Raw genomic sequence first — 26,581 nt, 5'->3', positions numbered from 1 at the left:
GTGTCCCGACGTGGGTGCAGGAGGGGGTGCAGAGGTTAGGGGTGAAGAGGGTGCAGGAGAGGGGCAGTGCCTGGTAGCGCACAGGAGGGAGTGTGGACTTAAGGGCAAAGGGACACAGTGTAGGGGTTAGGGCACAGATGGGGGCAGGAGATAGGGGTGAAGGAGGTGCAAGGGTTGGGAGTGCAGGAGCTGGGGGGAAAGGGGGAGGGGGATCGTCCAGGGGCGATGGGGAAGTGCTAAAGTACAAGTTTTGCCCAGGGCACCATTTCCCCTAATGCTGATCCTTGATAACATTTCTTGCTGGGACGGGGAGGGGAGAGAGATGAGGCGTTTTCTCTCTGTTTCTTTCCTCTCCATTTTCTGCTCCTTCCTTCAATTCCAGAAACCTCCCTTGTGTTTCAGACTGTGCAGTGACACCCTCCCTACCCCTGGCCTCTGGAGCCTTTGGAGCAGAAAGATCCCAGGAGCTGAGGATGAATCCAGGGGTGAGTAGCTGACAGGAAGGAGTCCTAGCAGCTCTTCTGGGAGTGCAGGGGAGAAATGATTCCCCCTTCTCTAGATTCTCCCCATGGGGCTCTGGGGAGCAGTGGAGCGTTGTGTGATAAATTCCATCCAACATCCCCCTTTGATCCAAGCTGAGGGGCGTCTCAGCTCTGCACGTTCCCCTTGGTCAGCACCAAACAAGGGATGTTTTCCACTGCGACAGGGACCCAGCCAGGGTACTGATGTGCTGGAGATATGTTGGGAAAGGGTACGTCTGAATTTCCCAAGGCAGGAAAAGAACAATCTACAGTGACATCGTTAACCACAAACACACTCTAACCATGATCCAGCCAGTAGGGAAATGGGCAGGAATTCTTGGTGTTCAGCCATGGCCACACGTACAGAGCTGCACAGCAGTGAGTGAGCTGGGGAAGCTGGTCTGAGCAAACAATTGGAAATGCCTCTTCAGTGAGAACAGAACCAGAGTGTAGAAAGGCCCCTGTGTTAAGTGGTTGTGGCTGAGTGCTTAGGGAGCTGGGTATGACACCATAGGGGTCTTTCTGTGGAGGTTTGATTTTTGCCAGCTAGGAAAGGCTGGTGTGTCTGTCTCATGGCTGTACTTCAGTGATGCAGGTTTCTTCTACCCCATGTTTCCACGGGACCTACTAGATTGCCAGTGCCTTTCAACTGCAGAGACTGTTTGTGTGCGGAGGAGAGGACAGTGTGTGTGTTGAGAGTAGGTAAGACCGAATCATTATTATCCCTGCCCCTTTGAAAGAGGGAGAAGCTAAGGCTGAGAAAGGAGAATTGACTTGGTCTTAGGTCTCCACAGCCAGTCAGTGGCCAGAGTGGGAAAAGGACTCAGGAGCCCTGATTTTTGAAACTAACCATCAGAATCTGAATTTCATACACGAATGACCTGAGTAAAGTGCTCTCACATGAGCTCAAGACCAACAACAGTGCACAGTAATATTCAGCAAGTATCTGAGGAGAACTGCAATGTTAGAGAGAATCACGAACTGCTCAGAGACCATAATGCAGAGAAGCAGCAAAATTCTTCAAACATATGACTGGTTACGACTTATTTACTTGGTCTTAAAAGAGAAGAACAAGGACCTGAGTCTCCTTCTTGTCAATAACCCCCTGCTCAGCCGATCAGGATAGAGACTCAGGATGGGAGGCTGAGGGTTCTCACCACAGAGCCCAAAGTATGGCCCAGGTCACCGGTGGGGATCACTGCCTGAGCATTATCTCAGCCGCACATTTTTGGGTGGACCTCCCAGAGTGGGAGCTACAGAGCACTCCCCCGCAACACACACACACACACACACACACACTTTACTCTTGGTGTTGGGAGGGGAACAGGTGAAAGGACAAAAGAAGCAAGAGACAAAGAGAAAGGAGGAAGGGATGGATGGAGGAAAAGTGAAACAAAAAGGACAAACCCTAATGTCCCCAGTGATTCTAAGGGACAAAATCTCAGGTGTGGAATAAAATTCTGCCTCCTTAACCTCATGTTTTCCATGCCTAGCATTCAGCTGTCACCAGACTGATCAGACTGAACAGGTTTCAAACCTCGAGGAGGCTCTTACCTTCTAAAGAGGAATGGCTGTTTTCTAGTAAAATCAGGCAAAGGGAAGGAGAAAACTTGAAAGAGATTCCTCCTGGCACTCACGTACGTGAAACCGAATACTCTCTCAGTCCTCAAAGAGAGACCTGGAGAAGGAGACTTGCTGAAGCAAAGCCACAGGGGTCTCTGAGGTTTCCATGGCCCCTCACCCCTCTCCTGCCTGGCTGATGTCAGCATCTCTCTGTGAGGTCATCACCTCCCCACCACCTTTGACCAATAGTCTGAGGTCCTGCAAAAGGCTTTTGTGATGTCACTGCCACACCCCTCCCTTGCTGTGCTAATGTCCTGCCCCTGGCCAGGCACTTTGGAGGTTTGAGCTACTCCCTGTGGATCACCTCACTCAAGGAGCATTCGTTCTAGGAAGCAATCCAGTAGTTTTGGATCATCTGCAAATTTTGTCACCTCACTGTTCAGCAGATCATTTATTAATATGTTGACTAGTCCTGGTCCCAGTACAGACACCACAAGATACCTGTTTCCATCCTGAAAACTGACCATCTAGTCCTATCCTTTGTTTCCTATCTTTTAACCAGTTATTGATCCACGTGAGGACCTTCCGGAGGTGAAAGTAAGCCGATATGTTACAGTATGAGGTACTGGCAAGAGCCAGTACGCTGTGCCATCCCGGCCCATCTTCCCCAGGCTGGTGATTTAAAGGGCCCATGGCTCCCTGGTGCAGTTGGACCCCGGGCCCTTTAAATCACCCCCCAAGCCCCCCTGCCGGAGCCCCGGGGAGCAAATCACTGCTGTGGAACACAGAGCAGGGGCGGCAGAAGCTTCCTTACAGTGGGGGGGGCACTGTTATCCGAACTGTGGCACCCCCATGACACTCCTTCCTTAAGGACCCCCACTCACAGCACCTCTCCCCTCGTGGCCACACCCACAGAACGCCTCTTCCCCAAGACTGCACCCTTCCCCGCCTCCATCGTTTGTCATAACAGCCAATAAAGAGTGGTGGGGCTATGGCCCTCTAACCCCCCTGTTCCAGCACCCCTGACACAGAGCTAAGCAGGCAGCAGTGTGTACGTGTATGTGTGTGTGTGTGACAGAGAGTGCTGGGCTGTGCTGAGCTGAGCCAGTGAGAGAAGAGGGGCTGATGTCGGGGCTGTCCCCTGCCTCAGGACTGGTTGTTTCCAGCAGCTGTCTGAACTTAGAGACAGTGTGCCGACACACTCACTCTTCTGCAACACACACACTGTCTCTCCTCCCCACACACACACGCTCTCTACCCCAGCACGCACATTGCAGTTGAAAAGCAGCTGGCAATCTAGTAGGATGCCCACGGAACAATGGGATAGAAAACTGTATCATGTGATGCTGTACCAGCCTGTGAGGCATTGCAAACACTTCCCAAAGCACCCTGCAGCCAGTTGCACAATGGGATAGCTACCACAATGCACTGCTCTCTGTGGCCATCCAAGAGATGCTAGCATGGATGTGCTCTGGTGACACAGGGCATAGGGTGGACATGCAACAGCTGTTCAATTAAAACACTTTAACTAAAGCCATGTTACTCTTTCATCTAGACATAGCTTAAGAATGAGACAAGACTCAGCTCCATCAAAACAGAAGAACCACAGCTTCCTCCATAATTGGCAGGATTTGAACCTGCACAGGGAGACCCCAATGGATTTCTAGCCCATCACCTTAACCACTCAGCCACAACTACTTGCTTGATATGTGGCTCTCACTGCACTCTAGTTCTGCTCTCACTGAGTGATCAATTCCAGTTGTTTCCTCAGACCAGCTTCCACAACGCACACACTGCTGTGCCGTTGTGTAAGTGTGTCCATGGCTGAACAGCAAGAATTCCTGCTCCTTTCCCTTCTGGCTTTAGCATGAGGAGAGTGTTCGTGGTTAATGACGTTGCTGTAGCTTGTCCATTTCCTGCCTTGCTCATTCAGACAGTCCCCTTCCCGTCATATCCCCAGGGCTTTGCCAGGGGGTTGGTGACTCCTTTCTTTCCTCACCCTGGAGTAAACTCAGCTTTTTATTCCATCCTTGATGTTTCAAGGAATAAGAACAGATGACCAAAGAAAGAGGTGGACAGGGTGGGTCTCAGGGGAGGGGCAGAGAGGTGTGGGCGGTGGGCAGGTCAGGCCAGGGGAGCAGGCAGAGAGATGTGGGTGGTGGGCAGGGCCGCCCTCAGGGGAGGGGTCAGAGAGGTACAAGAAGTGGGCAGGGCAGGTCTCAGGGGAGGGTCAGAGAGGTGCAAGTGGTGGGCAGGGCTAGTCTTAGGGGAGGGGGCAGAGAGGTGTGAGCGGGCAGGGTGGGTCTCAGGGGAGGGGGCAGAGAGGTACAAGCAGTGGGCAGGGCAGGTCTTAGGGGAGGGGCAGAGATGTGTGGGTGGTGGGCAGGGTGAGTCTCGGGGGAGGGGGCAGAGAGGAGTGGGTAGGGTGAGTCTCAGGGGAGGGGGCAGAGAGGTGTGGGTGGTGAGCAGGGTGAGTCTCAGGGAGGAGGCAGAGAGGTGTGGGCAGGGGGGTCTCAGGGGAGGGCTCAGAGAGGTGTGGGCAATGGGCAGGGTGAGTCTCAGGGGAGGGGGCAGAGAGGTGTGGGCAGGACAGGTCTCAGCTCAGAGAGGTGTGGCAGAGCAGGGGTGAGTCTCAGGGGAAGAGGCACAGAGGTGTGGCAGGACAGGTCTCGAGAGGGCTCAGAGAGCTGTGGGCAATGGGCAGGGTGAGTCTCAGGGGAGGAGGCAGAGAGGTGTGGGCAGTGCAGGTCTCAGGGGAGGGCTCAGAGAGGTGTGGGCAGGGGGGTCCCAGGGGAGGGCTCAGAGAGGTGTGGGCAATGAGCAGGGTGAGTCTCAGGGGAAGAGGCAGAGAGGAGTGGGTATGGTGAGTCTCAGGGGAGGGGGCAGAGAGGTGTGGGTAATGAGCAGGATGAGTCTCAGGGGAGGGGGCAGAGAGGTGTGGGCAGCAGGCAGACCTTGGGGTAGAGGGTGGAGAGGCGCGAGGATGCCTTGGGGGAGGAGAGGAGCGAGCGAAAGGTGGACCAGCAGGCCTCAGCCAAAGAGGAAGAGCAGGTGTGGGAAGTGGCCAAATGGGAGTGAGGGCAGAGCACAGGTGGGGCCTCAGAGGGAGGAGAATGAGTGAAGGGGGTGGAGTGTGGGGACAGCACCATGGTCTGGGCAGGGCAGCGCACCGGATTTAGGGGGCCTGGGGCAAAATAATTTCAGGGCCCCTTCCATAAAAAAAAGTTGCAATACTATATTCTCATGGGGGCCCCTGCAGGGCCTGGGGCAAATTGCCCCACCTGCCACCCCTCTGGGCGGCCCTGCCCTCAGCCTCTTCTTGTAAGTCCTCTGTCCCCTAATCATTTTTGTTGCCCTTCCCTTAGACTTTCTCCAATTTGTTTCTGTATTGGGAGGGGGGCGCGAAAAACTGGACACAATGCTCCATGATGTGGCCTCACTAGTGCTGAATAATCACTTCCCTCGATCTGCTTGCAATGCTCCTACTAACCTTAGCCCAATCTGACCAGTTCCCCATATTGAATGCAGACACAGCAATATTTGATAAATTGGTTCCTGTCCATTCAGGAGGTTATTTCCACCTATTTATAAATAATGAAGATGCTCTAAGTGGAGGGGAGAGAGCTGTTCCGTCCGTGCAGTTAATCCATCTCCCCGAGAGGTGGTAGCTATGTCACTGGGGGAAGCTATGCTGGTGTATGTGCAAGCTGTGGTGTCTACATGTATATATAAAGTTTAATCAAACCCCATTTTTGAAATCCACTGTGGTCTGGGAATAGAAAAGGAGCTCTCTGAGGCGGAGCCTGTCCTTCAAAATCCTTAAGATCACTGACTTGCTTTTGTAAATGGCCTGGGGGTATAGCTCAGTGGTAGAGTTGTTTGGCTGCAGATCAAGTGGTCCTTGGTTCAAATCCAAGTGCTCCCTTACAAACCTGTTCTTCCAATTAACAATAATTTTGTTTCCAGTATGTTCAGGAGCTCCACTAAATAGGGGTCCCTGAAATGAATAAACACACTCAATGCTTTCCTGTACAAGTGTGTAAAACCTAGCAACATGACCCCCAGCTGAAATCACTTCCAATCCTCTAAGTGTCTAGGTTTGTTTTCATCAATTAAATGAAGACACATTTGCAGGTCCTTGGCCTCCATGGGCTGCAATGTGCAGAAGAACAAGAACCACATCCACTTGGGAGGAATGGACTAGTTTTCTATTACATTTGGTAAATAAGTTGCCACGGGGACTGAAAACTCTACTGGAGATGGATAGGAGCCTGTTACAAAAATAAAATAACCAAGATTTACCAAACTCCCTGTAACACATTCAAACCTCTCTTAGTGCGCACAGTATCAATTGGGGCTCTAACAAATGTTAACCTTCCTGTAACACAGATCGTTGTTCTGTGTAACTTTCAGATGTATTCAAATGGCAGCTGTTTACAGGTCATGGGCTGCTAGTTCATGAGCAAGAGCAGAGCCTCTGTAAGTTTACCAACCATAGAGCTTGTTATGTCTGCATCTAAGTAAGTGCAGAGTTATTTCAATGGCTCCTACACTGACATCTGCTGCCCCTTCTGGCTGGTTAATTGCACTATTTGGAACTTGCTCCTAAAAGTGCACCCTTTCTGGGAGTGAGTCAAAACTGCCCAAGGAAACCCCATTGGGTTTCAAGGGCAGTTTGAGCAAAGAGGTGATGGGACAGCACAGGGGTCTCAGAGCTTCTCTTTCATCGCAGGGTCAGAGGGTGCTACTAGCATGATTGTGGGGTTCTCTTTCTGGCTGCAGGAGGAAAGAGGTGTGTAGTGGATTTGAAGTGGGGGCCTAGAAGTCAAAGAGAAAACATCTCCCTTTTCAGCTTCAATGCTCATTGAACAAGAACATGGCTTCTCATCTCTTAGGTTTCAGAGGAGCAGCTGTGTTAGTCTGTTTCCTCAAAAAGAACAGGAGTATGTGTGGCACCCTAGAAACTAACAAATTTCTTAGATTCTGTTGCTATCATGTGGCCATTTCATTTCACTTCTTCTTATTAAAAGGTTTGAGTACTTCACACAGAAACATTATTTCCTTGGGAAAGACGGAGAAGTGGAAGTTGCATTGATTTAATCCTCTGAAAATTAAATAAGGATTAAAATATTCCCCAGACAGCTCAGTCCCAACCGTTCTTCCTCACTGCTGCCAGGGAACTCAGTTCTGTCCCACAGCCCCAAGAACTGCTGGGTGGAAGTCCTGGGTCTGATGTGCAGTAAGAAAAAAAAAAGATAATGGATGTACCCTATCTCCTAGCACTGGAAGGAACCATTGAATCCAGCCCCTTCCTTCATTGGCAAAGCAGACAGTCTCTGCATAAAGAATAAATGGACACAAATCAGATGTCAAGAATTATACATTCAAAAGCCAGTCAGAGAACAATTCAATCTCCCTGGTCACTCGATTACAAACCTAAAAGTCGCAATATTACAACAAAAAACTTCAAAAACAGACTCCAACAAGAGACTGCTGAATTGGAATTCATTTGCAAACTGGACACCATTAAATTAGGCTTGAATAAAGACTGGGAGTGGATGGGTCATTACACAAAGTAAAACTATTTCCCTATGTTTATTTGCCCCCTACTGTTACTCACACCTTCCTGTCAACTGTTGGAAATAGGCCATCCCGATTATCACTACAAAAGGTTTTTTCTCCTGCTGATAACAGCTCACCTTAAGTGCTCACTCTTGTTATAGTGTGGATGGCAACATCCATTTTTTCATGTTCTCTGTATATATATCTATATCTATATCTCTTCCTACTGTATTTTACACTGCATGCATCCAATGAAGTGGGTTTTAGCCCAGGAAAGCTGATGCTCAAATAAATTTGTTCATTTTCTAAGGTGCCACAAGTACTCTTCCTTCTTTTTCCAGATAAATTAATGGACGTTAAGTCCATGAATGGCTATTAGCCAGGATGGGTAAGGAATGGGATCCCTAGCCTCTGTTTGTCAGAGGGTGGTGATGGATGGTAGGAGAGAGATCACTTGATCATTACCTGTTAGGGTCAGTTCTTCTGGGGCACCTGGCATTGGCCACTGTTGGCAGATAAGATGTGGGGTTGGATGGACCATTGGTCTGACCCAGTATGGCCATTCTTATGTTCTCATGAAGGGCGGGGCAGAGCTCTGTGACAGAGTTTCTGTAGTGTAGTGGTTAGCACGTTTACTTAACGTGTAAAAGGCCTCTGGTTTGAATCCAGGCAGAAACAATGAGGGCTTAATTTTCCCAGCTCCTACTGGCCTGTCCCTGCTGTTGTAGGAGCAGCAGTGATTTCTATGCTCAAAAGGTCTGTTATACTTCCCCTGCTCCCACTTTTGTCTCCTCTCCCTCTCTGAATGCCAGTGAAGTGGCTTTACTCTTCCCGCTCACTCCTGGACTACTGGAGGGATGAATGGGCTGGTTGAAGAGCAGAAAAGCTTCCAGGTAGACAAGGTGTCTGGGACTCTAATTAGGCAGCACTCACAACCCCAGAGCATGGACACTGCCCAAGGTGGAGTGTGACCAACCAGATGCAGCCAAGTCATCTCTAGTTGCAGACCATTAGGTGCAGGTCCTTAAAAGGAGAAGGAGCCATGTGCTCAGGAGAGCACTCACAGGCTTGTACCTCCAGTGAATGCCCTTTGCCTGGACCGCCTGGCCAGTGGATTTCTGCGTTGTATTTCACTGTGCCTCAGGAAGACTTACCTTCATCGCACTGTCCATAGCTGCACTGTGGGACACTTACCTTGCAGAATCCTGACATCTCCAGTGCTGTGCCTGTCCTGGGAGCGTGAGTATGTAAGTGTGAGTGTGACACTCCCGCCCCTTCTTTTTTTGAGCTTAGCTGAGAGTATAATAAATGTGCTGCTTTCTGCCAAACTCTAGTGGGTCATTAGTCCTCCCTACACATACTAGCTTGCCCAATTTTGGGTAAAACCTGCGCTAAAATCAACACCAGCAGGATAGAGGGTGGTGAAATGAGCTGAGAAAAAGCTTAGCTTCAGTATCTCCCATACGGTCCGTGCTGGAGCTCTTTTTTGATTCTGGGACTGCATGGTCACCTGTGCTGATCGGCGCTCCACGCTGGGCAAACAGGAAATGAAATTCAAAAGTTCATGGGGCTTTTCCTGTCTACCTGGTCAGTGCATCCAAGTTCAGATTGCTGTCCAGAGTGGTCACAATGGTACACTGTGGGATAGTGCCCGGAGGCCAATACCGTCGAATTGCAGCCACACTAACTCTAATCCAACATGGCAATACCAATTTCAGGGCTACTCCCCTCATCGGGGAGGAGTACAGATATTGGTATTAAGAGCCCTTTATATCGATATAAAGGGCTTTGTTGTGTGGATGGGTGCAGGGTTAATGCGATTTAATGCTGCTAAATTCAATATAAACTCGTAGTGTTGACCAGGCCAGTGAGAGCAGCAGGTTTCCCCTATTGTTTCTTGCACTTGTTTTCTCACTAGCTTTTCCTCTGCACCAAGTTGCTCTGGTTCCTTGTGAGCCTGGCTAGCTCCGTTGGTAGAGCATCAGACTTTTAATCTGAGGGTCCAGGGTTCAAGTCCCTGGTCAGGAAATAAATTACTCACCAGGATCTTGACTGTCTTTCTGGAGTCCTCTTTGATGTTACTTTTTCTCTTCAGGATTTTCCCTTTCCTCAGAAGGGCCTTCTTCTGTCTGGGTTTGAAGGGGCAACTTCCTGACAGCCCCTTTGTCCTTGCAGCCTGGAAGAATAAAGGCCTCTGGGCATATAGCATGTTCCTTCCCTGCACACACACACATACAAACACAGAATATCCCTAAGGAACTAGAATCACCTGCTGCCTTCACCTTTCCTGCTGGATCCCCAAATGAGGATGCTCTTCAGCCTAAACCCATGTCCCCTCTTTTCCCAGTGCCCCTCAGTCCCAACCCTTAGTCCCTCCTATGCACACTGCTCCTCTCTCCCCACCAGAGCCTACTCCTCTTCACCCTTCTCCTCTGTCCCAACCCACAGCCCCCTCCTATTCCCAGTGCCCCTCAATCCCAACCCACAGCTCCCTCCTTCCCTCCAGCAGCAGGTGCTTCAGACCCCCGCCTCAGGAAGATTTTCTTGCAAGGTTTCATGTATGAATCTGCATGTGGATTTTACGGTATGTTGGAAATATGTTGGGTTGCTTGCCGAAATGATCACTTTTGCCTGGTGTTGGATTCCCAGTCTCCTTGTTTTTGGGGAAGGAGAAATAAAGCATTGTTATCCTTGTTGTGTGAATCGAGGGCAGCACAACTGTACTTGGCAGACCCCGACTGAGGGACTCACTCTCAATTCAGTAGCACTTGCTAGGCGGTGGACAGGGGTTTCAAAGCCAAGTGGGCTAGGGCTTGGGTCCTCATACTAAAATTTAGATGTTAGACCAACATTAGGATAGGGTGCCTCTGGAGGGATGAGTGAGTCCCTAGACAGCACAGTGAGTATGGTGCCTTTTTATTTTCCCCCTTTTCCACCCAGGATGGCAGGTTAACTGTACAAAGGCACCTCTGGGCTTGCACTGACTAAGGACAACAGCTGTGAGTGGGGTGCAGAGAGGGGATGGTTCATGTTAAAGGACTTTTGGTTGCTGGACTTACGAACCATAGGGGGAAGGACACTGCCCAGCTTATTTGGGAGTGGGTCTTTTCCTCATGGTTTATGTTTATGTGTTGGGGCTGCTGACATGACCTCTGCTAGCCCTGGGCTTACGTTGCAATGTAGGCATACCGTGAGAGGGCATCTATACTGTGACAAAATCCCTGTGGCCTGTCTGGCCTGGATGATCTGATTTGGATTCCTGGGGCTCAAACTGGAGCCTAGACTCAGAGACCCTCACCCCTCGTGGGGTCTCGGAGGCTTGGCTCAAACCCAAGGGTTTGCACTGTAATTTTATAACCCTGCAGCACAAGCCCCACAAGCCTCAATCAGCTGACCCAGTGTTTGAGAATAGTGACTTGGGTGTGTTAATGGCAGTGTAGACATAATGCTAGGCTACGTCCACACTGCAATGAAACACCCAGGGCTGTCCCATGCAAGCTCAGGCTCCCAGGGCTTGGGCTGTGGGGTGGTAAATTTGCAGTGTAGATATCTTGGCTCAGGCTGAATACCGGGCTCTGGACTCCACAAGGTTGGGAGGGAGTTTAGCAAGCAAAAAAGGTAAAATGGCAGTGGAGTACTACCGTGGATTCAATGGCATTTCTCCATTGGTCTGTCTGCTTTGAGGCAGGGACAATAACACATCCTGCTGCATTTGTTATTTCAAAGGGTGGTTTAGGATTTTCATTCTCACACACGGTGCACAAAACAGGACTCAATCCTCTGTGGAAACTAAATGAGCTGCTCACAGATTTTGGCAGCCACAATGAGCCATTTGGTGTGAGAGCCCAGACCTGCCCCTGTCCCAGAGAGATGGGGTCATCTGCAAGGAGCTTGGAACACTGATCTATCAGCTCTTAACTCCCAAACTTTCAGTAACTCTATTGTCAGTGCCTGTGAGTGTAATTTAAACCATAAGAACAGCCATACTGGGGTGGACCAAAAGTCCATCTAGCTCTGTGTTTTGTCCTCTGACAGTAGCCAATACCAGGTGCCCCAAGAGTTATTCAACAAGGCATCACTGGGAGTTGAACCCAGGATCTCTTGTTTACCAAACAGGGGCTTTAACCAGCTAAGCCATGGTACCTTCCTGTGGCTAAAATACAGTGTCTGCTTACACTTGACTCCCTGCCATCCCCACTGGGGACTGATAAACTTTTAATGTGTTTGAATTCTGCAAAGCAGAAGAGCAGGTGAGGTTTTCCTTGCAGGTTGTGTGTGTGTGAATCTTTGGCCAGGTCTGCACTACAAAGTTATTTCAACATCATTATATTGCTCAGATGTGCGAAAAACACACAACACTCCCTCGGTTGGCAGCTTGTGGCTGGTGTACACGCTGCAATGCCGCGTCTGGCGACAAAACTGCCCTGTTTTGGTGACAAAATAAAATCACTTCGACAAGAGGCCTGGAGCTTTTTGCAGCAAACTTAAAGTGACAAATTGTCAGTGTAAATGCTGCTGGTTATCATATTGCCATAACTGGCCTCCACCAGTATCCCATAATGCCCGCCATGAACTCACCTGCCCTGCATTCCTGCTGCAAAGGCTGGGCCCCTCCCTTTTCATAGCTCCAGAAAGTTCTAACAGCTGAGCTGCTATCTACATTGGGATTACCTTGATAGAACTGCATTGCCAGCCTAAGTAATGTAATTAGACCAATCTAATTTTGTAGTGTAGACCTGTCCAAAGAATCACACACACACCTTGGGAGCAAAACTTCACCTTCTCCTCTGCTTTACAGAAGCCAAACACTAGCAACACTTGTCAGGGCCCAGTGGGGCTTGTCAGAGAGTCAGGTGTGGGCAAACACAATGCTTTAAACAACAGCAGGCAGCGTGGCTTAGTTGGTTAAAATACCTGTCTTGTAAACAGGAGATCCTGGGTTCAACTCGCAGTGGTGTCTTGGGGAGTGGCTTTTAGGGCACCTGGTATTGGCTACTGTCAGAAGACAAGATTCAGAACTAGATGGACCTATGGTTTAAATTACACTCACAGGCACTGTTAATAGAGTTGCTGAAAGTTTGGGTGTTAAGAGCTGATAGGTCAGTGGTCCACTCCCCTCAATGCAGTTTTACTATTTCCACTTGCTAAACTCCCTCTAAACCTCTATAAAATTACAGTGCAGACATATGGGCTTGAGCCCAACCTCTGAGGCCCCACGAGGGGTGAGGGTTTCTGAACCCAGGCTTCAGTGTGAACACAAATATCTGCACCACAGTTTTTAGCCTCTGAGCTTTATGTCCATGAGCCCAAGTCAGATGACCCAGGCCAGCCATGCTGCCATCTTTATCCCAGGAGAGATGGACTCTGAGGGCACGTCTCCATTGCAGTGGAAGCCCAGGTGTGGTACGCTGTGCTCAAAGCAGCACCTGGAAGCCCCATATTCACCACTCTCATATAATGATGACATGGTTTGTACAAAGTCTGCCTGGTGAGGTATCATTTCAAAAGTCTTGATCTGTTGAACATTAATATCTTGTTGGATTGTGTGTGCTCGCATTGGTTGGGAAGTTATGAAGTTTTGCTTTGCGTGCGTTACTCAGATATGTTATGAGGTTGAGAAATGCCCACCACCAGCCTTTCAGGTGCGACAAAGGAGGAGCCAGACTCGCTGCTGGCCCATTGAAGGTATCCACATTCCCAAGGACTATCCCAGGAACCTTGTACAATGTAGGTTTCTCTGAGATAGCACATAGACAATGGACACTGCTTGACTCACATTGTAGCAAAGGAGCTTCCTATCCAGTTGGAAGAAACTATGAAAGAGGAGAAGAGACATAGACTCATAGACTCTAGGACTGAAAGGGACCTCGAGAGGTCATCAAGTCCAGTCCCCTGCCCTTACGGCAGGACCAAATACTGTCTAGACCATCCCTAATAGACATTTATCTAACCTACTTCTAAATATCTCCAGAGATGGAGATTCCACAACTTCCCTAGGCAATCTATTCCAGTGTTTAACTACCCTGACAGTTAGGAACTTTTTCCTAATGTCCAACCAAAATCTCCCTTGCTGCAGTTTAAGCCCATTGCTTCTTGTTCTATCATTGGAGGCTAAGGTGAACAAGTTTTCTCCCTCCTCCTGATGACACCCTTTTAGATACCTGAAAACTGCTATCACGTCCCCTCTCAGTCTTCTCTTTTCCAAACTAAACAAACCCAATTCCTTCAGCCTTCCTTCATAGGTCATGTTCTCAAGACCTTTAATCATTCTTGTTGCTCTTCTCTGGACTGTCTCCAATTTCTCCACATGTTTCTTGAAATGCGGTGCCCAGAACTGGACACAATACTCCAGTTGAGGCCTAACCAGCGCAGAGTAAAGCGGAAGAATGACTTCTCGTGTCTTGTTTACAACACACCCGTTAATGCATCCCAGAATCACGTTTGCTTTTTTTGCAACAGTATCACACTGTTGACTCATATTAAGCTTGTGGTCCACTATGATCCCTAGATCTCTTTCTGCTATACTCCTTCCTAGAAAGTCTCTTCCCATTCTGTATGTGTGAAACTGACTGTTCCTTCCTAAGTGGAGGACTTTGCATTTATCTTTATTGAAGTTCATCCTGTTTACCTCAAACCATTTCTCCAATTTGTCCAGATCATTTTGAATTTTGACTCTGTCCTCCAAAGCAGTTGCAATCCCTCCCAGTTTGGTATCGTCTGCAAACTTAATAAGCGTACTTTCTATGCCAACATCTAAATCGTTGATGAAGATATTGAACAGAGCCGGTCCCAAAACAAACCCCTGCGGAACCCCACTTGTTATACCTTTCCAGCAGGATTGGGAGTCATTAATAACTACTCTCTGAGTACGGTTATCGAGCCAGTTATGCACCCACCTTTTAGTAGCCCCATCTAAACTATACTTTCCTAGTTTATCTATAAGAATATCATGCGAGACCATATCAAATGCCTTACTAAAGTCTAGGTATATCACATCCACCGCTTCTCCCTTATACACAAGACATCATGACTTGGCCTCTCTCCTGCACAACTCAGCAGCTGGAAACACACCTGGAGGAGAAAGACTGAACTGATTCAGAAATCAGAAGAGAATAATAACAATAATACTTTCAAATCAAAGTCTCCAAACAAACTAGTACTGGTTTTTCAGCAGAAAATTTTCAGTTTGGGGAATTTAGTTTTCTCAGTCAGACCTTGCCAAGAGAAGCAGGGAGAAAATGTTTGAGTTGCCTCCTTCAGAACAGCTTGGCTTAGACACTAGCTCTGGTTCACTGCTCTGGCCTTGCTCAGGTTGAGGGTATTTTAATAATTTGGGCAGGTCCCAGGGTGTTTTAGGGAGATGATGAGGATGTTACCTTTTGAGATAAAAACTAAGAAATACACTACTAGAGAATTTGTTTTTTTTAAAGAAAACTGGGATTTAGACATTTTATTTAAAGGAAGGGAGTTCTGAGTAGGTTTTGTTTGCAAGAAGCAACATTGTTTGATCTGTCATTGTACCAAAAGGGGAAGATGGTTTTCTACAACAGAAGGGTGAAGACTAAACACATCCGATAAGGATGGGATTTAAACTCATGCATGCAGAGAACAATGGATTAGTAGTCCATCACCTTAACCATTTGGCCACCTCATCTGAGCTGTCAAGAAAGAGACAGGAGGAGAAATCTAAGGCTAGGAGAGATAGGGACAGTAAGGAGTTTTTAAATACTAAGCGGAAGCGCGGGCTGAATTAGCTCCCCCCCTCACAAATAGTGCGGAGCTGGGGGAAAGACTTCAGGAACTGACCGTGTTTGCACAGATACACCTACTCTGCTTAGGTATTCAGCATCATGGGGCTGCTTTCCCAAAATGACCAGTTTTGGCTGGTGGTGGGTTACAAATCACTTTAGGATTGAATGGAATGAAATGTTATTATCCTTCCTGTATGAGTGAAGGGCAGCAGAACATACCTAGCCCGTTCTGATGGAGGGGTGGATGGATGAGGAATAGCTTTTATTGGACTTTGTAGAAGTGATTGAGGACATCACCCTAAACCAGTGGTCCCCAAACATTTCACACTGTGCCCTCTTATCCATGGCTGTGGACCCTTGGAAGCCGCATTCAAGAACCGAGGCTGGGAGTGGGGCTGTTGCTTGCTGGGGAGAGGGGTGCAGATGGGTAAGGGGGTCAAGGCCAAGCTGGAAGCCAGAGCTCCAGGATAAGGATGGGGTTGGGGAAGAGCTGGGACAGAGTGAGGCTGAATGGTGCTTCCTCCATGGGGGCTGGCTCAGGCCATGAGGTGCCCCCAAGAATGTTCCTCTGTGTCCCCCTAGGGGTCATGCCCCACATTTTGGGAAGGACTGAACCCTACTAACTAAGCAGGGCTAGTGATGCCAAAGCCCAGGGAAAGGGAGAACAAGTGCAGGGCCCGCAGCACTGGAAGCATGTGAAGGGTCTGTAGAAAAGGGGCAATGGCTGGTGGCACGGGGAGTTAAGGGCAAAGTGGGCACAGGAGGGGGCAAGATTAGGGGTGAAGGAGGTGCAAGGGTTGGGCGTGCAGGAGCTAGCAGTAAAGGGGGAGTGGGGATCATTCAGGGGCAATGGGGAAGTGCCAAAATACAAGTTTTGCCCAGGGCACCATTTTCCCTAATGCTGGTCTGAGCAAAGAATTGGAAACGATCCTTCAGTGAGACCAGAACCATAGTGTAGAAAAGCCCCTTTGTTAAGTGGTTGTGGCTGAGTGCCTAGGGAGCTGGGTTAAAAAACAACAGGCATCTCTCTGTGGAGGTTTGATTCTTGCCTGCTAGGCAAGGTTGGTGTGTGGTGTCTGCATGGCTGTATTTTCAGTGTCTGATTCCCCATGGTGCCACAGGGAGCCAAGTCTAGACATATTCAGAGGCTCTTTGCCAGGGTTTCTCAAACTTCCTTTCACTACTACCCTCTTCTGCTGAAAAACACCTTACTACATGGCCCGGGAAAGAGGGACCAAGCCCCTCCACACTGAGCAGAGGCAGAGGAGACAAAGCCTGAGCCCTGCCCCATTGGGGGAGGGCGAAAACCAGAGCTTGAGGGATTCAGCCCTGGGTGGTGGGACTCAGACTTTTGGCTTCAGCCTCAGGCACCAACAAGTCTAATGCCAGCCCTGGCAACCCCATTAAAACAGGGTCACATCTCACATTGGGGTCCTGACATAGTTTGAGAATCACTGCTCTATGCTGAGGGGAGGGAGTTTTCCTGTGGGTGTAGTTGATTCACTTCCCCAAGAGGTGGCAGCTATGTCAGTAGGAGAAGCTATATCGGTGGGTTTGCAAGCTGTGGTGTTTACCACATTTAAGAAGTTTAATAAAACCCCATTTTTAAAACCATCTGTGGTCTGGGAATGGTAAAGGACGTCGATGAAGCAGGGTTTGTCCTTGAAAGTCCTGGAGATCACGATTCCATGTACCTATTGTCATGGGGGTATAGCTCAGTGGTAGAGTGTTTGTTTGCAGCTCATGTGGTCCTCACTTCAAACCCCAGTGTTCTTCTATAACTTTCTTTCTTTTTTTTTAAAAAATGAAAACATTTTCATTTCCATTCTCCATTATGTTCAGGAGCTCCACTATACGGGGGGGAGGGGGCTAGATATGAATGTAAACATTCAACATTTCACTGTCCAAATGCATAAAAACCTAGCGAAGCTGTCCATCAGCTGAAATCAGTTCCAATCCTCTTAGTGTCTAGTTTATGTTTTCATCCATTAAACAAAGGTATCATATGAATGTGCATTTGCAGATCCCACTTCTCTAGGAGCAATGTTGTGCAGAAGAACAAGAACCACATCCAGTTGGGGTTCAGGATTCTGATGAGCAAAGAGCCAACAAATGTTCTGAGGGCTGGAGAAAAATGCCTTCTAGTGAGCTATTGAACGAGCTCAACCTGTTTAGCTTATCAAAAGAAGATTGAAAGGTGACTTCATTGAAGTGTTGAAGGGCCTTAATGGAGAGAAAAGATTGGGTATGAAAGGGCTCTTTAGTCTAGCAGAGAAAGTCATAACAAGACCCAATGGCTGGAAGGTGAAAAGAGACAAATTCATATTACAAATAAGACACAAATATTCAACAGCAAGGATGATTCACCATAGGAACAAGCTACCAAGGAAAGTGGTGGATTTGCCGTCTCCTGATGTCTTTTAATGAAAACTAGATGCCTTTGTGGAATGTGTTTGCCCCCAAAGTAGCTATTGTGTCATACAGGAGGCCTGCGATATGCAGGGGGTCAGGTTAGATGCTCTAATGGTCTCTTCTGGCCATAAAGTTGACTAATTTCTGAAAAACTGAGTATAGCGCTGGGAGCAGCGTCTGATGTATTACTGTCTAGCTGGCTTGCTTCCTAGAACAAACGCTCCTTGAGTAGGGTGATCCACAGGGAGTAGCTCAAACCTCCAAAGTGCCTGGGCAGGGGCAGGACATTATCACAGCAAGGGAGGGGTATGGCAGTGACATCACAAAGGCCTTTTGCAGGACCTCACACTATTGGTCAAAGGTGGTGGGGAGGTGGTGACCTCACAGAAAGATGCAACATCAGCCAGGCAGGACAGGGGCGAAGGGCCGGGGAAACCTCAGAGACCCCTGCGGCTTTGCATCAGCAAGTCTCCTTCTCCAGGTCTCTCTTTGAGGACTGAGAGAGTATTCATGTTCACGGACGTGAGCGCCAGGAGGAACCTCTTTTGAGTTTTCTCCTTTTTTTTTGTGATTTTACTAGAAAACAGATGTCCCTGTTTAGAAGGTAAGAGCCTCCTCAAGGTTTAAAACCTGTTCAGTCTGATCTCTCTGTTGACAGTTGAAATCTAGGCATGGAAAATACAAGTTTAAGGACGCAGAATTTTATTCTGCACCTGGGATTTTGTCCTTTAGAATCACTGGGACATTAGGGTTTGTCCTTTTCATTTCACCTTTTCCTCCATCCCTCCCTCCCTCCTTTCTCTTTGTCTCTTTCTTCTTTTGTCCTTTCAGCTGTTCCCCTCCCAACACCAGGAGCGGGGTGCGTGTGTGTGTGTGTGTGTGTGTGTGTGTTGTGGGGGAGTGCTCGGGAGCACACACTGTGGGAGGTCCACCCAGAAATGTTGAGCTGAAATAGTGCTCGGGCAGTGATCCCCACCGGTGACTTGGGCCATCCTTTGGGCTCACTGGTGAAAACCCTCGGCCTCCTGTTCTCAGTCTCTACCCTGATTGGCTGAGCAGGGGGTTATTGACAGGGAGGAGACTCAGGTCCTTGTTGCTCTCTTTGAAGACCAAGGAAATAAGTCAGAACCAGTTATATATTTGATGAATTCTGCTGCTTCAGTGCATTAATAGTCTCTGAGCAGTTCACGATTCTCTCTAACATTGCAGTTCTCCTAAAATACTTGCTGAATAATTACTGTGCAGTGTTGGTCTGCAGCTCATTTGAGAGCACTTTACTCAAGTCAGTCAATGTTTGCAATTCAAGATCTGATGGTTACTTTGAAAATCAGGGCTCTTGGGGTCCTATTCCCAATTCTGCCACTGGCTGGCTGTGTGACCTAAGACAAGTCAATTCTCCTTTCTCAGCCTTAGCTTCTCCCTCTTTCAAGTAGGGATAGTAATGATCCGCTCCTACCTACCTCACGGTGGGTGGAGGATGGGGATCCATTGGAGAGTGTCACTAGGAGTAGTGCATAATATGAGGTGTCCTATCATGTTTACTCAGAGCAGATTATGACATAATAGAATAGCTGAAATAGTCTCTTTTATTTGTATTTTTTCATTTTGAAATTGTTAAGAGCAGCAACTACTTAGCTCAGAGTGAAACATCTTAACTCATGTTTGTAATCTAAGTGTCTCCTCTTTGTGTGCAACGAGGCAGTTTAACACACTCTGACAAACAGGAGATGCTTTTGTTTTGCAACAAAATATTTTTGCAAAGAACTTTCATCCCATTTATTTTGATTTCAAGAAAGAAAGTTGTTTAGTCTGAATGGAATTTTCTGATATAAATGGTTTCAATTAAATTTCTCCACTATCTCAATTCCTGAGCTCTGTCCCTGCCTCTGGGGACAGGGGGTTTGCTGGTTGTTAGAACAGGAGTCAGGACCTGAGGCTTCTCTTTCTGGCTCTGCCACCACCTTGCTATGTCAGCCCTTGGGTAGGTCACTTCCCTTCTCTGGACCTCAGGATCCTCCCCATCTGTCCAATGGGAACAGGGACAGTTCTCGAACTCTGGGCAGTCATTAGCCTGGGTGAGATAAGGGGTGTTAAAACCCTCTGTGAAGGAGAAAGGGGAGTTTCACGGTGTTTAGCACCAAGGAATTCTAAAGTTTGCTAAAATGTCTAGTCTGTGGAAACAAGAAATGGTTGGGGCAAAACTTTTTAACCACTGCCTTTTCTAAAGCCCATTCATGGATGTGTGTCCCTATCTCTTAGGTACCTGGGGTTCCTTGCCAGGAGGAGAGAAGAGGTTCCTGCCTCTGTTTTTGTGGCCTTAACAAACCAGGTGTTGTGCCCCAGTTCTCATCTGAGATCCCTGAAGAAGAACATCTTCCCACCCTTCAACAAGACAGGACCTATCTTTAAAAGGAACAAAAAGAACTCTGAGACTTACTAGCTCACCTCACTTCCGTAGCTGGAGAGATACTGGAGTACATTCTTAAACAATCAGTTTGTCAGCAGCACCTACAGGATAATTTGGTTCTTAGGACTAGTGAGCATGGATTTGTCAAGAACAAATCGTTCCAAACCAATCCTCTTTCCTTCTTCTGCAGGGTTCTGGGCCTAGTGTAGGTGGGTAAACAATAGATGGGATCTATCTTGGTGTTACAAAGGCTTTTGACACAATCCCGTAGGACATTCTCACAAGCAAACAAGGGAAATGTGGTCTAGATGCAATCAGTGTGATGTGGGTGTAGAGCTGGTTGAAAGCTCAGACTCCAAGAGCCCTTCTCCATGTCTGGCTGTCCAATGGAGAGGGTGTACCTAGTGGGTCCGGCAGGGATCAGTCTGGGTTCCGGTACTATTCAATATTTTCATTACTGATTTGGAAAATGGAGTGGAGAGCATGCTTCTAAAATTTGCAAATGACACCAAGCACTTTGGATCACAGGATTGGAATTCAAAATGCCCTTAACAAACTAGAGAATTGGTCTTCTTGAGCCAAACTCCATGGCTGGGCCCCTCTCTCTAGACTGGGATGAAGTGAAACCCCAGAGCCAAACACTCCTCCTCCTCCTGAGCAGTGCGCTCCAACCTTAAATGGTCAGATGCTGCTTAGCACTGTCAGAACAGTTTTGTCTGGGAGATTCTCCCAGCACTTTTCAATAGCGGGAAAGTATGAAATCCCATCAATGGAACTCAGGAGTCTTGACTCCCAGTCCCCCAGTCCAGTGTCTCCAGCGAAGCACACTCCCTTACATAGGCAGGGGGAATGGCCATGAGGGCCTGCTTGTAATTTCCAGCTGTGGGAGGGAATGTGCAGCAGTGGTTAGCAAAGGGGCCTGGAAAGAAGGACTGCTGGGTCCTATCCATACTTCTGACACTTGGTGTGACCCTGAGTCAGTAGCTTCCTCTCCCCAGGCTTGTTTCTCATCAGTAGGGTTGGGGTCGCAGTCCCAACAGCCCAGGGGGGTTGGGAGGCTCCAGGAAGGGGTGCAAAGTTCTGGGATTTCAGGATCCCAGAGGCACTGTCACCCCTGCACTATGGTGATGTTCTGCACCCCCTGCTGCTGGCCAAGTTTCTCCTTTCCCTGGCAATAAGACAGACTCTTGTTTTCACAGCCAACCGATTGCCCAGTGTCATCACTCTGTCTGCTGGGTGGGCAGGGTAACTCCTCAGGTCACCACCCTGCTCTCCAGCCTGTCTTGGGCTTGAAAAGTGAGGAGAAGGGCGAAGGATGACACTGAACATCCTCCATTCATCGCTCCATCACCAGAGTAAGTGAGTGGCATTAGGGTTCCTCAGTGGCATCCCCTGTCTGTCTGGGGAGAGGCAGAAAGAGGGGAGAGAATCTCTCCCAAAGGAGACTGGATTTGCGAACAGCCCCCAGGAGCCCCTCACTCTCAGACTGGGGAGGGGCTTCTCCAGAGCCATCTCCAAATGTTTGGCAAGGTCCCAGCAATGGGGCTCCCATCCATTCCCTTGTGGGAGACTGTTCCTCAGGCTGAGAGTCTCTGAGCTGGACCAGACCCGGTGAGCTGCTGAGCATGGAAATCAATGGGAAATGAAGGGGCCCTGGCCTTGCTATGTCTAGGGACTTTGAAGTGGGGAATGGTTTCCCAGGAGAAGTCTGGACTCCTGGGTTCTGTTCCTTCTCTAGCCTGGGCAGGGAGTAGGGGGGAGGAAGTGTGAGTGTGTCCTGGGCTGGCAGGAGGCAGCTGCTTGTCCAAAGTGACCAATGGTCTTTGTGACTGACCCCAGTGCTCGAAAAGGACGAGACTCCCCGGTTCTTGCAGCCCCAGGGATGACGAGGGGGAAGGTTGAGGGGGAGCAGATCATGCAATGAACTCCTGCCAGTGTGTGTAGCTTGCACTCCCTGCACCCCGTTGGGGGAGAGGAGCTGCTTTGTCTGGGGCAGGGATTGGGAGAGACCAAACAGGCTGGTTAGTGAGAGGCTGCCTTGACCCCAGACTCACGTCTGCTCACCGCTCGGTTCCAGGATGGCCAGGCTCCTGAGGATGTTCAGGAAGAAGGCTCTGCAGGTGGCCCCAGAGCCTGTGGGAAGCAGCTGCCATCTTCCCCAGAAGCGGAGCAGCCCGACCGTCCCCAATGGCGGGGAAGGAGCTCTCGGCCGGGCCAGGAGGTGGAAGTGCCCAGCCTTCTGGAAGAGGAAACCTGCTCCTGGCGCAGGCACCGAGGTGGGAGAGGCACCATCAAGACCAAAATGGAGCTGGGCCAGGATGCAGCTGGGCAGGCAGGACCCAGCCCAGGAGCGGAACCCGGCAGGGTGGTTTTGGGGCTTGTTGTGTGGGCAGCAGCGGCCCCAGGAGCCCAGCCCCGATTTCCAGCAGGAGGCATCGCCCTGCCCAGTCAGTGGGGACCTTCCAGCCTTCCCAGGGCAGGAGGTGGAGGATCCCTCTCCCAGCCCCAGCAGCTCGGCCCGCTTCCTGTGGGACAACAGCAGCGCCTGGAACTTGGACAGCAGCGAGGCCGACGGACGCTTCTACTTTATTCCAGGTGAGAAGCCTGGCTGGGCTCGGAGGGGTAAGGAAGGGGCTGTGACCATTCCGGGCCCAGGCCCTCGAGCAGTGCTATGGGGGTGGGTCCCCAGCTCAGGTGTCTGGCCTGAGCCACTGAACCCCACTGACACTAGATGCTGCCACTTTAATCCTTGATACGCCATTGGGTTGGGGGGGGTGTGTGGGAGGCACCTCCCAGGGAGTCCAGGATTGTGAGTGGAGGGGTCTCTTTGCTATGGACTCCTGAAGGAGTTGGGGGCTGATGACACTGAGGCTACTTGGAATCAAATACATTTGAGATACAAAGTACATAGCCCATATTCATAACTTCAAATACAAAAATGGTACACACATACAGCCAGCATAATTATAACCAGCAAATCATAACCTTGTCATAGACACCTCACACGACAACCTTTGCACAATATTTGCTGCACATATATAACAGTGGTGGCAACAATGATCCCTACGGTCCCAGTTCATATTAATAACATCACAGAAGGCTATAGAGAAGTGGGAGAGAGGTGTCTTCCAGTCGGCGTGTCTCGTCCGTTTCTCCCTTGCCGCTTGGGCCGAGGTGGGAAGGGAGCGAAACGTCCCCGGCTGAAGGTTTTTTGCTCAGCCTTGAAGATTAAGCCCGACCCCCCGTCATGGCTAGGTCGGGGTTGTCCTGGGCTCTGGGGGCAGAGGGCTGAGCTGGGAGAAGGGGAAGATGAGGGGATTTTGTCTCTGATAGATAAGGGCTTTGTCAGGAGGAAGCTGTAGGTCACATGCTGGGGGTGTTAGTGAGATTTGAGCTGGGGTAGCAGCAGCAGGGAAGCAGTGTGTGTGTGTGGGGGGGATTCACTTGGTAAAAATGAAACTCCCAAGCCGCTCCCTTTGCTGGAGTAAAAGCCTCTCATTTATCTCCTCAACTCCCCTCCACGAAAATCTCCACCCCTCCCCTGGTGCTGAGAGACCCCCCTTACTCCCATGGAGATTTGTAATTGTTCTAACTCTTCCTTGGATTTGTCCAATTAGTTTTCCCAGAAAAATGATCGAGGACATTTCAAATGAGAAAAACAAATGAAACCAGAGAAACTCCCACCACACACAGTTTGGGTCTGAATTTTTCTACTGAAATTTGGAGATAATAAAACTCCTTCCTCTGTTGGCCAGAAACCAAAGCTAGACCTCCCCTGCTGTGGCTGTGACTTCTGCTACCAAACCACCAACGCACTGACTCCTCTTGTGAGACATTTCTCTGCACAATACTGCTGCTATTCCAGTTATTGACTCCAGGAAACATTTTCCTTAGCCTGGTTCCGTGTGTCACTGGTTTCTATAGCAAAGGTCAGTCCCTGGCCCTGTGGTCCAGACATCCTCATTCACATCAGGCTTCAAGTTGAGAATAATTTCCTATTCCCGCTCTGTGGGAGGGGAGACTTTTAAACGCGCTCTCTGTGCGACCGCACATTGCTAAGCAAAGAGAACAAACCCAAATACCCCGCTGTGCTTTGGGAGCCAGGTTTGCGGTGGGAATTCTGTAGTTCAGATGACTTCACTCCTGGGGATTGTGATCCTTTACCAGTTTCTCTGGCATTGGGGCACCTTTATGCTTCAGCTGTGATGGCTGAGTGGTTAAGGTGTTGGAGTTGAAATCCAAAAGGGTTCCCCTGTGCAGGTTCAAATCTTGCTCACAGCGAGGCCTGTGTTCTAGCCAGTATCTTATCCGGGCAATACTTCTGTACAACCCCCTGAGACACTCTCAAGTCTCTCCCCACCCCAAGTAAATCCTCTTCTGCTCCTTTCATAGAGATCCCTGGGACACCACCTCACACTGTGTCCCTGAGGGGTCAGGCAAACTCTCAGCGCCTGTAGCCTCTGCCACTCACCTAGTGCCCCATAGATCAGCCATAACCCTGGTTCTGCTCCTCTCTCTAGTGTGTGAAAGGAGCCAAGTCAGTGACTCCATGGGATTTGTCTCAGACCCCTCTAGGGCCAGCCCTGAAGGGAAGCACTGACTATTACAGTGACAATACAACTGACCATCATTGCAGGGAGACTGAGGGAGAACCGTACTCATCAGGTCTCTTCTCTCCCCTAAGGTGAGCCAGACACTGCTCTCTCCTGACTCTCACTCTAGCAGCTGGACACTAAGGAGCCATTTCCCCACAGGAAGTGCATTGAGTGCCCCTGTGGTGCTGGGGTGGGGGGGGGGTGGCACTGCTGCTGGCTCTGGGGCTGGCAGGGGGGTTGATGTCTGCACAGATTCTCAGCTGCCAGACCAGAGGGGACACTTGGGACCTTACCAGACTGTCTCATTGAAGACGGGGGGTTGACAGACCAATACAGATGCTCTCCAGAGCACGGAGCAACATCTGCCCATGCAGCCAGGAAATGAGCATTTCTCACAGCCTGGAGCCAAGGGTGAGGTGGCAGCTACTGTTCCAGCTCCTGGGGGACAGGCCCTGTCAGCCAACAGACACTTCTTACTCACCACAGCTAAGGGCGCCCGGTTCCTCCAGTGGGGGTGTGAAGCAGCCATTCTTTTCCTGTCCTTTTTGTGTGCCACTGCTGACAAAAACATCCCAGACAGAGAAGCAACAGGCCAAAATACTGTCATGCAACTGCCAAAGTAGCTCAGTTGGGAGAGAGTTAGACTGAAGATCTAAAGGTCCCTGGTTCAATCCCGGGCTTTGGCAAGCCCTGTCATTATGCTTTGTGCAGAGATGGCTTGCCCTCTGGGAGCACAGCAGTGCCTGCACCCAAGGTGAGTTCCTGACCTTGGGACCTGCAGTAGGAAAACACAAAAGGGGCTTACTGCCCCTAGTTGGCCCATCTGACCTTTAATGATGAGAGTTGTCTTTCCCAACATGGTGGGAAGAAAGTGAGGCAGGGCAGCCCTCAGGAATGGTGCCAGAGGGCTGCTAAGCAGGGTTTGGGGATGAATACTCCTCTGTGCAGCTGAGCAAGAGCAGTACCAGGGAAGGGGCATCTTTAAAAGTGATCCCACACACCTCTCCTCCTCTGGGCAGCTGGTGCTGACAGCTCCAAGGGAAGGCTTAAAAGCCACAGAGCAACTGAGGGCAGGACCATATCTAGGTGTGGCCTTCAGACAGGCACAAAAACACCCAGCCAGGATGCTCCCTGCCATGCCAAACACCCACTGAAGGTCACCAGCATGCAGGGTGGCTGCTGATGCTCTGTGGCCAACATCAGAAGATAGTAGGAAAGCAGGGCCAGGGCTAGCCCCCGTGGTGGGGCCTCTGACTGGTCCCGCTCAAGGTATTCACTTTTGCTGTGGGGCAGGAGATTTTACCCCACGAGGCTTTTCCGAAGCTGGCAAGAAGCAGAGAAACACCCAGGCGCCCAAGACGCTATGTAGCAAGTACCCTCCACCACAGGGACAGGTGCACACGCTAGCCCAGGCAGCCGCCCACTTTCTTTGGCAAGTCAGGAAGGGCAAAGGCTAGACTGGAAGCACCAGGGGCTCCTGCCGCAGCCTTTGTGACACCCAACCCCCAACTCCTTCCCAGGACTCTAGCTGAAGCCAGAACATTGGCCTGAGCAGCCAAGAAGAGGTTCCAGCCCTGAAGGGAGCAGGACGTTCAGCACAATGGTAAAGCTGCAGAAACACAACCACCAAGGGACTCAAACCCTCAATCTTCTGATCCACCCTCAGACACCTTATCCATTAGGCCACATGGTAATATAAGAAAAGACCCTCTAAGCACTTCTTTGGAAAAGGCAGACACTGTGTTTCTCAGGTCATCTACTGAGGGGGGC

General features: G+C 49.6%; 6 non-coding genes across 6 annotated transcripts; 4 read left to right on the top strand and 2 right to left on the bottom strand.

Annotated features, from left to right (window-relative positions):
* Positions 1 to 3,700: 3,700 nt before the first annotated feature.
* On the bottom strand, positions 3,701 to 3,782 carry TRNAS-AGA (transfer RNA serine (anticodon AGA)). Its single transcript has one exon. It is a non-coding gene; the product is annotated as a tRNA-Ser (tRNA).
* A 2,154-nt stretch (positions 3,783 to 5,936) lies between these two features.
* TRNAC-GCA (transfer RNA cysteine (anticodon GCA)) lies at positions 5,937 to 6,009 on the top strand. Its single transcript has one exon. It is a non-coding gene; the product is annotated as a tRNA-Cys (tRNA).
* Positions 6,010 to 9,601: 3,592 nt separating this feature from the next.
* On the top strand, positions 9,602 to 9,674 carry TRNAK-UUU (transfer RNA lysine (anticodon UUU)). The gene has a single exon. It is a non-coding gene; the product is annotated as a tRNA-Lys (tRNA).
* Positions 9,675 to 15,218: 5,544 nt separating this feature from the next.
* Positions 15,219 to 15,300, bottom strand: TRNAS-ACU (transfer RNA serine (anticodon ACU)). The gene has a single exon. It is a non-coding gene; the product is annotated as a tRNA-Ser (tRNA).
* A 9,115-nt stretch (positions 15,301 to 24,415) lies between these two features.
* On the top strand, positions 24,416 to 24,497 carry TRNAS-UGA (transfer RNA serine (anticodon UGA)). Its single transcript has one exon. It is a non-coding gene; the product is annotated as a tRNA-Ser (tRNA).
* A 927-nt stretch (positions 24,498 to 25,424) lies between these two features.
* TRNAF-GAA (transfer RNA phenylalanine (anticodon GAA)) lies at positions 25,425 to 25,497 on the top strand. Its single transcript has one exon. It is a non-coding gene; the product is annotated as a tRNA-Phe (tRNA).
* Positions 25,498 to 26,581: the final 1,084 nt, after the last annotated feature.

Source organism: Gopherus flavomarginatus, assembly GCF_025201925.1.
Source record: "Gopherus flavomarginatus isolate rGopFla2 chromosome 13 unlocalized genomic scaffold, rGopFla2.mat.asm SUPER_13_unloc_2, whole genome shotgun sequence".
Taxonomy (NCBI): Eukaryota; Metazoa; Chordata; order Testudines; family Testudinidae; genus Gopherus; species Gopherus flavomarginatus.
Note: the sequence above shows the minus strand (reverse complement) of the source record. Positions and strands in the feature narration are given on the sequence as shown.